Source organism: Aethalodelphis obliquidens, unplaced genomic scaffold, assembly GCF_003676395.1.
Source record: "Aethalodelphis obliquidens isolate GAN/ISIS:26980383/991018 unplaced genomic scaffold, ASM367639v1 scaffold25, whole genome shotgun sequence".
NCBI classification, from domain to species: Eukaryota; Metazoa; Chordata; class Mammalia; order Artiodactyla; family Delphinidae; genus Aethalodelphis; species Aethalodelphis obliquidens.
In genome coordinates, this window is record NW_020837969.1 from 21,467,264 (window position 1) to 21,484,960 (window position 17,697).

At 43.6% G+C, this 17,697-nt stretch overlaps 1 long non-coding RNA gene across 1 annotated transcript in view; it reads left to right on the forward strand.

Moving 5' to 3' along the window:
• The window catches only part of LOC113628811 (uncharacterized), a 169,887-nt gene that overhangs the window by 140,988 nt on the left and 11,202 nt on the right, over positions 1-17,697 (forward strand). The window contains exon 7 of the long non-coding RNA XR_003436255.1: positions 11,052-11,113. This is a non-coding gene — a long non-coding RNA (uncharacterized LOC113628811). The remainder of the gene's footprint in view (positions 1-11,051; positions 11,114-17,697) is intronic.

A 17,697-nucleotide genomic window follows, 5' to 3' on the forward strand; every position in this document is an offset into this window, starting at 1 on the left:
TTTCCTATCTCTATTCCATCCCTATAGGGACCAACTGATTTCTGCCCAGGCCCCTGGAGTTTCACCATCTAACTTAAGCCATTATCCAGATATTTTTCCAAAGATGCATTTGATTCTTGTTATTCACCATAGTTGTGAGCTATCAAATCACGGCAAACACTGAAGTAGGGAACACTCCTAGGAGAAATAACTTAGGGTTAGGTTCCCGTGAGGCTCTCATCACAACTATTTGTCAATCAGTCAATACATAACTTAGTTTTATGCATTTTTCTATTTAAAGACACTTTCTTTAAGAGATGTTGTTGATTCAGTAACGATTCATTAATGACTGAACTTGTGGTCAACAGCACTGTTAACTCATGCTGGGATGAAGCTTATCTATTTTCTCTGTAAGGCACTTCTGTGCTTAGGAACAATAGACAGAACTTCAGTACTGTGCTTTGGGGGCCATTTAAACAGCAAAATTACCAACTAAAAGCACAAAAATGCAAAAAAAAAAAAAAAGGTGGCCCTAAATAGGCCTCCAAAAAGGACACTTGTTGACAGTACAAGAGCCAAAGGAAGAAGACAGAGCACTGCCTTGTTCAGTCTCAGCTGGGAACATGTACATTAGGTGAATTCATTTTTTGCTGCTCTGCAGATGTCTATGAATAACTGCAAAAGCACTGCAAGTATTGATCGTAGGATGACAAGTTTTAGCAAGTAGGTAAATTAAAAAATATGGAATTGGCAAATAGGATCAACTATGTCCTTTTCTAAGAAGCATAATGGTGCCAACTGTTCAGATAACAGTTTTCCATTTTGTCACTTATATATAGATATTTATATTTTAAAATTAATTAATTAATTTTATTTTTGGCTGTGCTGGGTCTTCGCTGCTGTTCGCGGGCCTTTTCCAGTTGCGGCGAGCAGGGGCCACTCCTCGCTGTGGTGCACGGGCTTCTCACTGCGGTGGCTTCTCCTACTGCGGAGCACGGGCTCCAGGCACACGGGCCTCAGCAGCCGTGGCTCATGGGCTCCAGAGCGCGGGCCCAGCAGCTGTGGCGCCCAGACCCAGTTGTTCCGTGGCATGTGGGATCCTCCCGGACCAGGGCTTGAACCCATGTCCCCTGCAATGGCAGGTAGATTCCCAACCACTGCGCCACCAGGGAAGTCCCTCACTTATATATTAGCATAGGATTTCATTTGAAAAATTGGTTCTCCTGTTTAAAGGAGATTTGGAGGGACTTCTCTGGGAAGATCCCACATGCTATGGAGCAGCTAAGCCCATAAGCCACAACTACAGAGCCTGTGCTCTAGAGCCCGCGAACCACAACTACTGAGCCCATGTGCCACAATTACTGAAGCCCGTGCTCCGCAACAAGAGAAGCCACAGCAATGAGAAGCCGGCGCGCCGCAAGGAAGAGTAGCCCCTGCTCACCACAACTAGAGAAAGCGCGCGTGCATCAATGAAGACCCAACGCAGCCAAAAATAAATTAATTAATTTTTTTAAAAAAAGGAGATTGGGAAACCATTGCTTTGGAAAACCTGATCCGTGGTTCATTCCAGTTGTGATTATCAGTCTTGTCTAGTAACAGGGAACTGATGAAACTTGTCAACCAGGTTGAGTCTTAATATCCATAGAGAGTGAGGTTTGCCCACATGAACAGAACAGAGAGAAGAGTCCAGAAGTGGGGATGTTACACGAAGTGGGGAGGTTACATGTTACTTTACAGATTTCAGCTTGGTAGAGAAGATAACCTCAAGGTCATGATTTTATTGTCCTGAAGGACATTAGCCAGTTTTGTATCCAATCTACGAAATCTTATTCTAGAATTCCTTTTTTTCCAAAATGCCTAGATGGTGGACCCTAAGCATCTAACCTTCCCCTTTCATCAGCCTGAGAAGCATTATTCAGACCTTGCAGAGTCTCCGGGTATATCCTGCAGATCGTTACAAACCTTGGGAATATTCTGTTGTTTCAATTAAAAGACAAGAATTTAGATGTTTGTGTCGAAAATCAGCACCAGTTTCCTCTTCTTGTGAAAAGTTTACCCTGAGGCTCTGGAATCAGCACTGGGTGAAATGCAGTAAACTCAGACTGATGATAGGTTTACTGCAAGAGATTTTATGTTTTTGGAGCTTCACCAAGGTTCCCAGGTCTGTGCCATTAACTGCTTTCACAGTTCCCCTCTGTGTGCTTTCAGCTGTTAGACATAATTGAAGGATGGATGGGTGGCTGTGTGAGCATGGGTGTAATTTTCATTTTAGTTATTTGAACAGCATTTACAAGCTTCAGGCTTTGTGGTCCACAGAGCATGATTCTTGGCTGTGGAAACCTGACACTGGCTGACCCTCCAGCAGCCAATGGGCATGTGCAGCCCTCGTATTTACAGATGGCATTTCAATCACTTAGCTTACCCTAAGTCATCCTGACAGAAATGAGTTACGCATGCTCCATTTTGCAGAAGGCTGAAAGGTGAGAGTGACCCACCCAGCTTACAGAGTTGTGACAGCAGTGTCCACTTCAGAATCAGACAGAACGAAGAAACGATGCAGATGTGAATCAAAGTAGAGCTTTGTTAATTTGAGAATTGTTTGATATATATATTTTTTTCAGTTTGTTAAGAAAATTATCCCAAACTTAGAAATAAAGCAGAGTCAAGGACGTGTCCGCAGAATGTTGTACTGGAGCAGCATTTAACAGGGTCGCTCAGAGATTCTTTCATTATTTAGAGCAGTGGGTTTTAAACTTAGCTTCATGTTGGAAGTACCTGGGGACCTTCAAATACAGATGCCTGGCTCCTACTCCTAGACATTTTAATTTAATGGCATGGGGTGTTGTGATGGGCTGAATAATGGCCCCCCAGGGAGGTCCTCAACCCAGTCCTCAGAACCTGTGAATATGTTATCTTATGTGATAAAAGAGATCTTGCAGATGTGATCAAGTTAAGGATCTTGAGATGGGGAGATTATCCTGTATTATCTCATGGGGGGTGGGGGGAATATAGTTACAATGACCCTCATAAAAGGGGGCAGGAGGATCAGCGTCAGAGAGAGAAGGTGGATGCAGAGGTCAGAGGAGAGAGAGCAGATACGTGCTGCTGGCTTTGAGGGTGGAGGAAGTGGCCAAGGAGTGCAGGCAGCCTCTAGAAGCTGGGAAAGGCAAGGAATGGATTCTCCCCCTGAGCCTCCAGAAGGAGCACAGCCCTGTGGACACATTTTAGACTTCTGATCTTCAGAACTGTAAGAGAAAAAAGTTGTGTTGCTTTAAGTCACTACGTCTGCAGTAATCTGTTACAATAAGAAGCTAACACAGGTGGGACATTGGGCTTTAGGATTTTTTAAATCTCCACAAGTGATTCTAACATGCAGCAAAGTTTGGGAACCCACTGATCTAACAAAACGTACTTGTGTTTGGCTTTGACATTAACTTTTGATCAGAGCCAAACACTGCTGTGGGGTTACGTGTTACTTTATAGATTTCTAGTTGGTAGAGAAGATAACTTCAAGGTCATGATTTGATTGTCCTGTAGGACATTTGTATCTAATCTACCTTTGTATCTATCTAGGCATTTTCTAGAATTCCTGTTTTCTGAAATGCCTATAAGTATCCAGTTTTCAAAATGCTTTTGGAACCAACTTCACTATCATGCCAGTTCCCTCAATAAGTGAAATACATTTTGACACGTTTATTCTGTCTGTATGAATGTCTTGCTTTGAACTCTTTGAAAATATACTTTCAAGTGTTCAATAATAAGTATTTGTGAGAAGGCAAAAGAAAAATATGTGAGAATACCAGTTTTTGCCCTTTGGAAGAGCTTAAAGTAAGATTGAAGAGTTGCTTCCGAAGTTACAGTTATAAGGCCAGAACAGTCACTGTTGCTGAAGCCACAGAGCTCGGAGCTGGGAGGAGCCCATCTCCTGCCATCACCTTCCTGGCTCTCGGGAGCTGCTGGTAGACGGGGCTGGCTTTAAATCCTCACTCTGTTGCTTAATAGCTGTATGATCTTGAGAATATCTTCTTAAAATCTCAGTTTCTTCATCTGAAAAAATTATAATCATCTACATCATAGCACCGTTAGACGTATGCCACGAGCGATTACACGTAGTATTTAGCCCAGTGCCTGCCACCTGGGACGTACTCAGTTTAAATATCACCCAGGCGGCTGAGCAATGCTGGCAGTGACTCCTACTTTCTTTATCTCTGGCCATGCCAATGACAGTAGTGATGCCACTGATGGTCACAGGGGTGAGTAGATTACATTAAATGGCCGAAAGAGTTAATTTGCTTCCCAGAAGATCTAACTGTTGGCTGGGCAGAAATTTCAAGCCAAGCAAAAGCCTAACTCTATTTGCTGTGCACTCAGGTGACCTGTAGGACCTTTTAAGGTGATGGCCTACATTTCGCACTGGGGAGATGTGCCCTTATTGGCCCGTTTTCCCTTTGGCATTTCTGCCTTTCAGGTATTTTCCTCTCACTGATATGCTGAGCCTGGCTTCAAATTACACGCTGTGGGGCAGTTAAATGGGAACTAATGGGCATTGCATTTCTTCCCATAATTATCTCTGAAAGGGTGGGCACTGTGTGCAGATGAAAAGAGTCCATGGAAATACATTGAGTTTACAACTCTCCTTTGCTTGGCTCCAAGTGACATGAGTCCACACCAGAAACACATACAGGACCTCATCAGGACTGAAGACGCTTGCACCTCTCCGTCCATGAAACTCTCCGCTGGGCGGCAGAGGTCGGGGTCCAGTTACAAAGGCTTGTAACGTGGAGCTGGAAGGAAGTCAGACCCAGTGAAGTCAAATAATTAGAATCTGGAGAGATTGATTTCAGGGATTAAATATCTACCGTGTCAGTTGATCCAACTGTGAGTTGAGAGAGATAGGAATGATAACCATGCAAAGAATTTTGACCAGATAAAGTGCCAGATAGGTCAGGTCTCAGTTAGGGTGACCCCGAGGTTATGGGGAAAATAAGTGAAGAAAGACTACATCCATCACTAGATAGGAGAAAACAAAAACAAACACTTAACATTAATGCATAACTGAGAATAGTAGCCCCTCATTTGGGTAAATTATGTAGATGATCAGATAGGTTCATTTACAAGTCTGAAAAATTCATTAATGAATTCAGTTGGTCAGTTATTCAACAAACAGTTACTGACTCTCTACAAATACCAGCGAAGCTGCTGAGTAAAGACAAGTAAGAAATACGTCCAATCTCAAGAGCCTGTAGTCTCTGCTATTAACATGATAAATGCTACTGAGGAAGGATATACCCGGCATGGTGGTGTCATAGGAATGAGTGATAGCATGTGAGAGGTTTTTAAAAATCATAATGATTTTATGTAATTTAACGTCTACCTCTGTAGAGTTAAGTAGCACTACTTTCAGACATCTAGAAATAAGCTCTTTTCTTTATTCCAATTTTAGTAGACTCTGACAAATGACCAATTCATTGACATCACAGGTAAAATATCACTTAAGGAAATTTTTCTCTGCTTCCCTTGAAGGATCCCTCGCTCCTATCTGGACCTTGACCAGGAATAGCTTGGTCCCTGGGAGTACCTGGTGGGTCCCACAGGTGCTATGAGCTCTGGGACGTGAATGGGCTCCCCAGCTGTAGGCTTGTGCCCTCACTGTAGAGAGAAGGCCCTGTCATGGGGTGGCTCCTGGGGCCATCCCAGGCTGACATATGTGGAGGTGAGCCCTGAACCACACAGGGATGCATTGCCGACCACCAGTTACAGGGGAACCCACAGGAGCTGGCCCTGAAAGAGGGAAACGAAAAACCCCTGAGCTTGCTCTTCCCCTGTCAGAAATCAGCAGCTGATTGACTGTAGCCACGAGATGCTTTCAAGTGAAAGAAGTAGGATCACCATGCATAATAGATTTGTTTTTCGTTTTGTCTCAAGGTAGAAGATGTGTTTATTATATTATTTGAGGATCTTCAATTCTACTATAGACAATAAGCATACATGCGGGATGGATAAAACTCATCGGGTGTGTTAGGTGTTGTCCTGGGTTGAACGATGCCCACCCCCAAAACTCATGTTTGCCTGGTACTGATGAATGTGGTCTTATTTGGAAATAGGGTATTTGCAGATGTACTTAGTCAAGATGTGGTCATACCAGATTAGGGTGGGCCCTAAGAACAACAGCTGGTATCCTTATAAGAAAGCCATGTTAAACATGAGACAGAAGAAGGCCATATGCAGACCAAGGTGGAGATTAGAGTCACGTATCTACAGGCCAAGCATTACCAAGGCTGGCCAGCAACCACCAGAAGCTAGAAGAGGGGCATGAAACTGCTTCTCCCTGAGAGCCCACAAAAGGAACCAGCCCTGCTGAAACCTTGATTTCAGACTTCCGGCCTCCAGAACTGTGAGAGCATAAATTTCTATGAGACAGGTTAGACACAGATAAAGTCAAGCATTACATGCTGAACACAGATGGAAATGGATGGAAGGCCCAAGAGGCACCAATATTCATGAACCTCTAAATATATATGAGGCACATTAGACAATCAGTACTCATGGGGTCAATGGTGGGTCGTTGATGACACTCATTCCGGCTCCATATATCCCCTGTCCAAAATATGCAAACAAAAACCTGGGCTGCTCAGCAGGTCACTGGTGAGTTCTGGCTGGGGCCAGGTGTAATTGTCCTGCATCTGCCTGAGATAATGAGTCTGGCTTGGCCCCAGGTGTCTCCTTCTGTCGGTCCCTTTTCCTCAAACCTCGCCTCTGGTCAGCAGGAAAAGGTACAATGCACAGAAGGAGAGGGTGAGGGTGGAGAGGGGGAGAAGCAGGGAGGGAGAGAGAGAAAATCTTCGAATATTGTGTAACCGGGATTCAGGCGGTGTGGTCCATCCTTCCTGCACTTTATCCTAAGGCTGTAAACCAACTCATCTCTTTTCCCTTGTTTCTCACTGTTTGTTTTAATTTGATTCCATAAACCATGTGATTTTAGCATTGTAATCTGGTTGTGAGCCTTTCTGTTCCATGACTTCTGGGATAGCTTGCCTGGTAGTATATATGGAGACAACAAGGTGATTTCCCATCCACACCAGGGGGAGCAGTTTACCTGGTGGTGTTTCCTGATGAATAGTTATTTTTGAGCAAATGGTTATTTAAGACCTACTATGTGCTAGCCACCGTTGTAGGTCCCTGCTGTACAGTAATGAGCAGTGCAGACTTGGCTCCTGACCTGGTGACCTGAGTCCTGCAAGAAGAGAGATAACCAATGTCTAATGCAATGTGAGCATTTTCTGTGACCGTGGAAGTGTCCAGTACAACAGAGCACATAGGAGGGGCATATAACCCAGTCTAGAGCAGTCTGGGAACACTTCCTGACACCAGATGAGCAGATAAGGGGAAGAAGGTGTGGAAGAATGCTCTAGGCAGAAGGAATGGAATGAATAGAAGCCCAGAGGTCAGAAATAGCACAGCAAATTTGGGGAACTGAAAGAAATCCTGTATGGTCTTGAGCATAGAGAATAAATAGGAAAAGGTGAATGATGAAATTGGACAAGTGAGTGGAGACTTTTAAAGTCATGTACATAGATTGAACTTTATCCTAAGTCATTGGGAACATATTTTTGGTCTAATGCCATGTGAGGTTTCCCACATAGCACCTAATATGTTTCTCTCTGCTGATGATGAAATAGTGTATTCAAATTCAACCCCCACCCCCTCACACTATATTCTTTAGGATTGATATTTCCAGCTGCTTTAGTATTGATTAAACATGTTCATAATTATGGAGAGTCAATAACATTATCAAGCTTTCAGGGCTTGTGTTCAGAACAAAACCCACCCACGGTCTGCTTGTTGGGTGAGGTCTAGTTGGCTCTCTTTCTTCCTTCCCACCTCAGTTACACCATCTCTGGAAAGGCTCTTTCTCTAGTCTCTGCCTTGGTTCTCCAGATGTTAAATGGTTGTTTACCTCACTTATTCTCAGGAGAACATAATGAAAATTAAGAAGAGCAAAGAACATTTTGAATATGATATAATTTAGTTACCTATTAAGCACTTTCTAACTGCAAAGATGGCAAACTGCTGATTCTTTTCCCCAAAGCTCCTCACCCTAGACGCAGTTCCTTTTCTAGAGATTGTTAAACAAGAAATAGCTGTGATATGTGTGGAAGCGTTAGAGTTCAGAGCTGCCCAGAACAAACATGATAACTCAGATGACACTTTGAGTCCTGTCTGAATCTCTAAACTATGATTTTATAGATGTATCTTGTTTACACAATACAAATATTTCTAAAAAATTGTCTGGAAGTTGATTTTGTAGATTAAATCATATTTTAGTTATACCTAACTAGTCTGCTTTTCAAAAAATTCCTGTAATAAATACTTTGACAAACGAAGCACTCTCTCATTTGCATTTTCACGATGGACTTTAGAATATAAAGACGGATTTAGTTATGTTGTTAAATCTAATAATCAGTGTGAAACTATTTCGCAAATGTAAAAAACTGTCAGTGCAACTGTTGAGACAATATAGTAGTTATTTATTGCTGCATAACAAATGACCCCAAAACCTAGCAAGTTAAAACAACAAACATTCTATTTCATAGTTTCCAAGGGTCGAGATTCTTAGCTGGGTGGTTCTGGTTCAGGATCTCTCACTGAGTTGCAATCAAGATGTCAGCTGGGGTTGTAGTCTTTGAAAGCTTAGCGGCGCTGTAGGATCCATTTCCAAGTTCACTTCCGCAGCCATTGACAAGAGGTTTCCTTTCCATGTGAGACTCTTTATGGGGCCCGCTCACAACATGGCTTCCCCCAGAGGGAGTATCAACATCAGTATCTCCATGAGAATGAGAGCAAGCAAGACAGAAGCCGAAGTGCTTTACAACCTAATCTTGGAAGTCATATTCCATCCCTTCTCTCTGTTCTGTTGGTCACAGAGACCAACCCTGATACAGTGGCACTACTCAAACGTGTGTGTACCAGGAGGCAGGGACCACTGGGGGCCATTCTGGAGGCTGGAGACCACAGAAAACAAAAGGATGAATCTTTCCAAAATCCTTGTCCTGTGGCTTTTTATACCTTCATATTAAGATTAATGAGACAGTTTCCCCCATGTAACTCCAGCTAGCCATAGAATCAGAGCCATCAACCTGGGAAAAAAGTAATTGTCAATCCACTAGTGTAAAAATATGTTAAATTGAAATATTTGACCAAGGCAGGCAGAAAAGTATCCAATACTAAGATGAGTTGTGAGACAGGCAAGCATCAGTTTTGCAAAGGAAATAGCTGAAAACTGGTTACACAAGTCTTGGGCTTCTCACCCAAGGGCTGTTCCCACAGATGAGGTGTATAGAAAGGTCAAGAGAGAGGCGTGCTGGAAAGAATAGGTGAGGAGGGTTTGTTGGAGAGAGTAATTTATTGCTATGAGTCCCAGCTAAGGGAGACAAGTGAGAGGCACTTTAATGGGATTGTTTTGAGAGGTTGAAATATGTTCTCTGTGGCTGGAGGGCAAAATGGGTAGATGTCTGCCTGCCCAGGAAATCTGGAAGTCAAGGAGATGTGCGGGCGAGCTGTTGGGCACTTTGTGACGAGGAGTGCAAGCTTGGGATTGCCCTGAACCTCCAGAACAGAGGAGGTTCTGGGGAAGAAGTAATTATCCTGGGTCCATTTAACATCCAGGTAGAGGTCTACCTGAAGGAGGAGGAGACCAGCAGAGATTCTGCATGGCCTGAACCAAGAAAAAAACAAGAGCTGAGCAAGGAGGAGTCAGCGGGTGAAGCATCATTGCCCAAAGTGCAGGAATTGCGGGCAGAAGCACAAAGCAAGGGAATCTCTAAATAACCCATCAAGTATCTACAGGTCCAGAGAGGGTGAGCCATCTTAGACCAGCACCAGAGGGGCAAGGACTTTCCAGCACCCCTTTCCTCCTGGTCTTCTTCCTCCTGGATCTCGATTGGCAAGCTGGGGCAAGGGGTCTGGGCAGGAAAAAAGAGGAGGAGAGCCTTTTCTTGATGCCACACCCCAGCAGCCAGGCGGCTCACAGTGGGTCCCAGCTGGGGGTGGGGGAGGGGTGGGGGGCCAGGTGTAACCGTAACTCCAATTTGAAGTTTATTACCTGGGACTAGACATGTTAAATTATTGAAATTATGCTGTGGGTCTTACAGTGATCGAAAGACTTTCATTTCCCTAAGAGTGACCAAAATAAATCAGAAAAGTAGTCAAGGACCCCCACCTCGCCAAGGGCAGGGTTATAATGGGGCACTAGGAGACAAAATTACATTATTTCTGTAAGTATAGCCCATGATTTTTCCTTGTTCAATTTATAAGTTTCATTAGCAATTGCCTCTGTGTTTGAAATTAGAGTCATTTTCAATATTAGCATTCTGTGACTCTTCTTTAGGTGAGTTACAGGTAGCACAGACTACATGGTCACAGGTGAGAGCTGGACGGAAAATTAAGTGAACCAGACAGTAAGAGAAGCAAAATGTCCATCTTGTCACATGCCGTGTGGGATTGAGGCTGTGATGGCAGGTTTTTCTCAAGGGCTTGTGATAGGTACTTATTCATCTTCTTAGGCCAAAAGCTTGATAAGCCCTTCAACTACTGGCCCTTCGTTCATTTGTTCATACAATAATCTTTTTTCAGAGCTCCTACCACATTCCTGGAATCCTTCCTTCCACTCCTCAGATAACCGGTCTCACCATCTTTTGTATCTAGTTTTTTTCTCTCCCTCGAAGACTCTCTCAAGTTCATCAGCTTTACTGGGCCGGGTGGCAGCGTTCCTGTAAAATGTATTTGGATAGGGTTTAGAGAAAGCGGGTATTATATGCAAATGTGATCGGACACAGAGACTTCGGAGGTCTCTGATGCTTTCCTGTCATATGTATAATTATACACACACACATATATTTTATATATGTAGAGCTACATATGTACAGACATCACATATTTATATTTACATATGTGTATATGTAATCCTAGTAGCACAGTTAAAAAAAGACTTGCAATCTGGAAAGTTTAAATAAAAATAATATTTTATGTATTCATAATACCTTATACAACCTTACCTATTTTTTTCTCCTAAGGACATCGTCCTGTCTTTTTACAGCCCAGCCCTCTCACAAGCCAAAATCCGTCATCCATCCTGGTGAGTACTGAGGAGGCTGCATCACTTGACACGTAGATAAACTAGTGTCTTCGTTGTATAGAGCATTTTAAAAAACACCTTTGGATCTTATATCTTTTTTTAGGAAGATTTTCTGCATAATTAAAAAGCTGCCTTTTTTAATATATATGATGTTTATGTAATATAATACTTTTATTTCTAGAACATGTATATATTTAATAATATTTGAAATTAATTTGGATATATGATAGCTAAGAATGCATTGAATCATCCTTTCAGACAAATGGATAGCCAAATTTTCTGAGTATGAATAGTCCGTATTGCCCCACTTACATGAAGGGAAATTTTAACATATACTTAATTTCCATGGCTCTGTTTCTCCATTCTGTATTTGGTGCTATATCCATGCTGGTATAAAACTGTTTTATTTACTGTAGCATCAAAGTCCATTTTTATGTCTGGTAGCCACTCATTGTTCCCTGAACACCCTGATTGCCCGAGCCTCTCCCCTCAACCAGAATGCGTTCTCCTCCTCTCCAAATCGCCCATCCTTGACTTGCAGCCCAAACCGGGGACACCTGGCTTAGTGGCAAGTTTTGGTGGAAAAGACAAAAGGGTTTTTTGTTGGATCACAGGTTTGCTACTTACCCGCAATGCAGTGTGGTGGCTGAAGTCTCAGGCAACGTTAAGCTGTTTTGCTAGATGAATCACGTTCAGAGGATGATAAATTACAGTTGCGAGATCTTTGACCCCAATACATCTGGAGTGCCAGGCTCCGGGCTGGGCACCGCCTTTGGCAGGAGCCTTCCCTGGGTAGGAAATGGGGCCAGAGGGTTGCTGGATCCTGAGTCATGGGGGGAAGCGGGGAGGATGGTTGGTCTGGAGAGGAGAGGATGTTGGGCTGCTGCTGGTTGTCATCAGGTCTGAAGAGGGGTTGGAAGGGACTCTTTTGTCTGAAGAAAAAAAGAAGACTATATCTCAGTTCTGTGTTGAAAAGAATTTTCTAGAAAAAAGAATATCCTCATGCAAAATGGGCTGATTAGTGAGAAAAGGATTACTGTCTGGCTAGGAAGATGAACCTGGTGCTTCTGTGGGTCTTTTCTATCTCCCTAACTTCCCTTTCCCTCCCTTAAAACTTTTCAGCGCTTACACCCTCATCCCAGCAAACACGGAACTTCCAGCCTGTGCCATACGTCTGTCTTGCAGCATTTCTTGAGCTGATTTCTTGCAGCATTTCTCGAAAATTGCGATTTAAATTTTTACTCTTCTTTTGGGTGCAGTGACTCTTCCTGAAAAGTCTTTTTTTCTTTCACAGCCTCTAGCCCAGTCTCTTGCCTTTAAAAGTAGTTTAATACATATTTATTTATTGTTCAACAGTGTGCTGATTGATGGGCTAATTATCCTGACTCGGATCACCAAGAAATTAATAATGCATTTTGTCGGGATTGATCCTGTTTCAGAAATAGCCGTTTTATGTAACTCCCTCTGCAAATTTCAACCTTCATTCATTCCCGCCTCTTCATCCCCCTTTCCATTTTTTTTAAAAGGAAGAATCATCTTTTGCTAAAATGAAACTCTTTTTTTGGTGCGTGTGGTCAGAATTACAGACAGGAAGGGAACAGATGGCTGAGTTTTGAGGAGACAATTCCTGGCTGCAGAGGCTTAACAAAGCTAATAAAAGGTAATTTACCAAAGACTTAGAGAGTCACGAGGCATCTGAGATTTTTTAAAGCCCCAATCCCCCGCCCTTGCCAACACCTGCCCACTGCTCTCCCCCAACCCTTCCATCCTCCCCGAGAACGTGAGGTTGCCAAGTTATCACTGATGTAGCCACTCACAGGCTCCCCTCTCCCAGGCACTTTTGCTGGGCTGTCTGGGTAATGGGCTGGGGCACCGTTGTCTTTCAGCAAATGGTCTTGGCATCATTCAGCGGCCCAGGCTGTGGCCCCGTGAACCTGGCTGGGATCCCGGAACCCCCAGAGTGAGAGCTGCACAGACAGTGTAAGGCAGCGCTGGCGCCTTTATTCTGCTGCAGGGAGATGCCTTGTTTGGGTTCTATTTCATTTCTTCCCCTCCCGAAAGGCCCAGCTTGATGCTTCCTGCATCTGCTCTGTTCCATTTAGCTTTTGTGTCCAAAACCTCTTTTTATTCTGCTCCTGATTTTCTTTGAATAGAAAGCTTACAAAATGGCCCCATCTGCTTCTCTCAGATTTTGTCCACAAAGGCAACCTGGGCCTCCATCAGCCACGATATGTCCCTTTGCTTCTCCCCTTGGGCTGTGGTTTTCCCTGCCGTCTGCTAACCTTGCACAGGGCAGTCACTGGCACCACCCAGAGAAAATGCTGTTTGTGCCTTTGTTTTCTTAAATTCAGGAGACAAATACTGTAAAATGTGTATGAGTCATCACAGAACATCCAGGATGCTGGTGGGACTGCTCAGGGCCCAGGTTGGCTGAGGTGATGCAGAGAGAGAAAGGGAGAAAGTCCTTAGCTGCTTGACGCACTCACTTCATGTGACCTCTTTGGTTTTTCAGTGATGAAAGGCAATGCTGTCTCCTGAGATGTGGCCAGGAGACCTATGGACTGGGGTGGAATTTTGTTTATGCAAACCCAGCCTTTGAGCTTTCAAATCAGAGCAGCAAACACATAAGGAACCCTTATTGCTTTACGTGCCTGGTAATGTGCTGAGTACTTGCAGAGGAGGAGAGAGGAGATTGTACTCAGTTACAAAAGAGGCAGACACATTTCAGCAACAGGTGATGATTGTTCCAAGGGGATGTGTACAGGGAACCGTACATGCAGGTGGGCACTCAGCTCCCCTTCTAAAAGAGATGCTGTCTGAGGTTGCACTAGAAATTGAGTTCCCATCAATCAGGCAAATCAGTGGAGAAGGGGGTTTCAGAAGCAGAGTCAGAAAATATGAAACAGCATTATCTAAGACTCAGAATCACGACCCAGCATGGAGAGTGCAAGTGCCTGTAAGTAGGGTAGTTTGGAATAGTTGGAAGGTAGAGCAGCTTGAAATTATGTCAGAAAATAAAGGCAGGGCCATATCACCAAAGGCCTCCTATAGTAAATGAAGGGGATGTAGGTACAGGGAACTGCCAAAGGCTTTCAGTGAGGAGTGACAGGATCAGGTTTGCAGTTTAGAGAAGTTACTCGAAGGAGGATGGACTTTGAGGAGGGGGTCCTGTACAGAGAGCACCCAGCAGGTAAACTGCTCAAGTCTCTTATCTTCCTGTGCCTGACTCCTATACTTCTCTCACCATAATCCAGTAGTTCTTCCAGAAATTCATTGGCTTTACTTTCAAAATATTTCCAGAATCTTCCTTTTCTCACCAAGTCCACTGCTACCGCCCTGTCCCAGCCACCCGCATCTCTCGCCTGCATTATTGCTGCAGCCTCCTACGTGGTCTCCGTTTCGATCCTGGTTTCCCTGAGTCTCTTCTCAAGGTGACAGCTCAATGATCCTTTGACAGCATATGTCAGATTTTATCATTCCTCTGCTCAAAACCTAGCAGTGACTCCTGATCCCACCCAGAAAAGCCTGACCTTCATCTGGTGAGCTCTGACCGCCTCCCCTTGCTTCCTCCACTCCAGCTGGGCTGATGTTCTTGCTGCTTCTTGAACATACCAGCCGCACTCCCATATTAGGGTCTTTTCCCTCTGCCTGGAATGCTTCCCCCAGGCAACTACTTACATAGCTTACCTCCTTCACATCTTTGCTCACATGTTATCTTCTCAAAGAGACTCCCCCTAATCACTCTACTTAAAATGGCACTGCAGCCTTCCTGCCAAAAATTCTTCCCAACACTCCCTGCTCTAATTTTTTAATAGTAATTATTATTTTAAAAATTTGCTATGTAATTATCCATTTATTATGTTCTTATTACCCATCTTCTCCCCACCACCACTGCTAGAATATGAACTCTTCAAGGCTGGGGGTCTCTGTATATTTTGTTTGCTAATTGTATCCCAAGTCCTAGACTAGTGCCTGGCCAACAAATACTTGTTGGATCAATAACCAGCAATAGTTCAAATGAGAGCTGATAAAGGACGTTGTGTGGGGTAAGAAGAGACAGACTTTAGAGACATTGATAAGGCTTCCTGATTGATTGAAAATGCTGGGCGAGAGAAATGGAATGATCTGGAATGAATGTCAGGCTTGGATGAATAACTGGGGCAGAGGCTGACCGTTTATGGTGCGGGGTGGGGGGGGGAAGAAGATAATAATGAGCCTCATTTAGGACATATGGAGGCGGAGGTGGCTGTATAATACTCAGATGCAGACCCAGAGGGCAGTTAGAACTCAAGCAAAAAAACTCACTGGAGAGGTCAGAACTGAGGTGTGGAATTTAGAGTCATTGGTACTTGCATATTGACTTGTAAATAAGCTAATGACACCCTAACTAGCTCGCAGGGCTAGGTATCAGGAGCCAGAAGACCTGTTCATTCTGTTATACACACACAGAGGAGAGAGAGGGTACAGGCACACTTGAGAACTGTTGCGAAGGAGATGGTTAAATTATTATTATATTATTATTATTTCAAATTTCCTTCTCCAAGGGAAGTTCTTCCTGTGAGGCACGATCTGTAATGTTCCAGGATGAAACAAAGTTAAAGGTAAAAGCATTCTTGGGGCAATTACATGTTGTTCAACTGAAAAGTGCTGAACACACACAAAAGTAAATTTAATTGAATGGTTTATCTCAGATAATTATCTAAACGTTGCTGCAGGAGCAAAGTATCATTTTTCCCTCTAGACAAAAAGCACCACTTTCCTCTGGGAATCGCATAGATTTTTTTTTTTTAAAAAAGCATTGTATTAAGGCAAGTAATATTATCTCTCTTTACACAGAGGATCAGGTCACAGAAAAGTTAAGGTAATTCCCAAGGATTGTACAGAAAGTCACAGGGCAACTCCTGGAACAAATCTTCAGAATCTTGGATCCCAGGCCAGGGTCCCCCAAATTGGGATCATCTTTCCGGTCATAAAAGCTTAGGCAGACTTATGAGATAATCAGAAGAAAATTTACAGCAACAATATTAGACTTGGTTTGAAAGCTAATAGTTACCCTTTTCTCTGGTATTTAAAAACTCATCTTTTATTTTTGCCTTTTTTTTAAGCCTAAACTCCCTCTTCTACCTACATCTTCTAGTCCTGGATCCTTCGGACCCAGAAGGATTGGGGCAGAGGATGGAGGGGGCTTCCTGCTCTCTCTGTAGTGGGAAAAGTCCTCCTAATTTTTTTTTTCTAACAATGCCGTGAAGCAGTGGGATCAGAAGGCAGGAACCTGGAATTCTGGGCACGGCTCTGGTGCTAAGGTGCTGAACACTGGCCCTGGAGACCCCAGTTTCTCACACTGCAAAGTGAGGGAGCTGAACACCATCCTTTGAAGCTGTTTCTTGCTCCAAAAGTCCATAAGTCTATGTTAAGTGAAAAAGTCTATTTGAAATGTAGCCAGTTCCATTCCCATCAACCAAAATGAGTAAGGATATTTATGTCTGTGCTGTTTTATCCTCCAAAGTGCTGGGGACTCCACTGGACAGCCTGACCACATGGCATTGCTCCCCACCTAGAGGAAGGGTGGGAGTTGAGGGCAGGGTGTCAGCGGTCCTGCCAGGGTCAACACAAGTGGGGAAGGGGGTTCATCAGGCGAATAGGCTTTGGGAGGGGCAGAGGGGCTTATGGGGAGACTGTGTGGTCCACGATGGGATTCTCAGCAACACTTCAAATCTTCAGTTAAACATCACAGCACACAGAGAGGGATCATAGTGCTTGTGGGAAATAGAGAAAAGAATCTATGTTCAGCTTTATATCCGAATTTGACTCAATGTGGCACCAGGAAGAATTCTTGGGCTCAGAAATAGAAACAGAGGAAAGCAAAAGGAAGATACAGCAACTGCTCCAACCCGAGAAGAAGAGTTAGAGTCCAGCTTGACCTAAATCCATGAGCAGCAAGAGAGCCATGGAATGGTATTAGGGTTACATTAAGAAATAAGAAATATTTCAGGCCAAAAGTTAGAACTCTTTCTCCAAAATATTAATATATTTATTGCATCCAAGAAAACTGCAGTTCTAATTTCAACCTAAAATGAGGCAAAATAATTAATATTAGTGACGACAACTTTGTTCACGTCCAGTACTGAAACCATGACACATACATAATATAAAACATCCCCTGCGCTTCCCTGGTGGCATAGTGGTTGAGAGTCCGCCTGCCGATGCAGGGGACACGGGTTCGTGCCCCTGTCTGGGAGGATCCCACGTGCCGCGGAGCGGCTGGGCCCGTGAACCATGGCCGCTGAGCCTACGCGTCCGGAGCCTGTGCTCCGCAGCGGGAGAGGCCACGGCAGTGAGAGGCCCGCGTACCGCAAAAAAAACAAAAACAAAACCAAAAAAAATCCCTAAAATCAAGAACATGAAGTCATTACAAATGTTTATGTGTATCTATATTTATTGACAGGGAAGAACTACACTAGTTAGTGCTGAGAAAAGAAAACCAAACCGAAACCCAGATGGCAGAGCAATTAGTGTGAATCTATTTTAAAAATACATGTATGTTTATATTTGCTTGGGGAAAATATCGAGAAGGATATTTTATA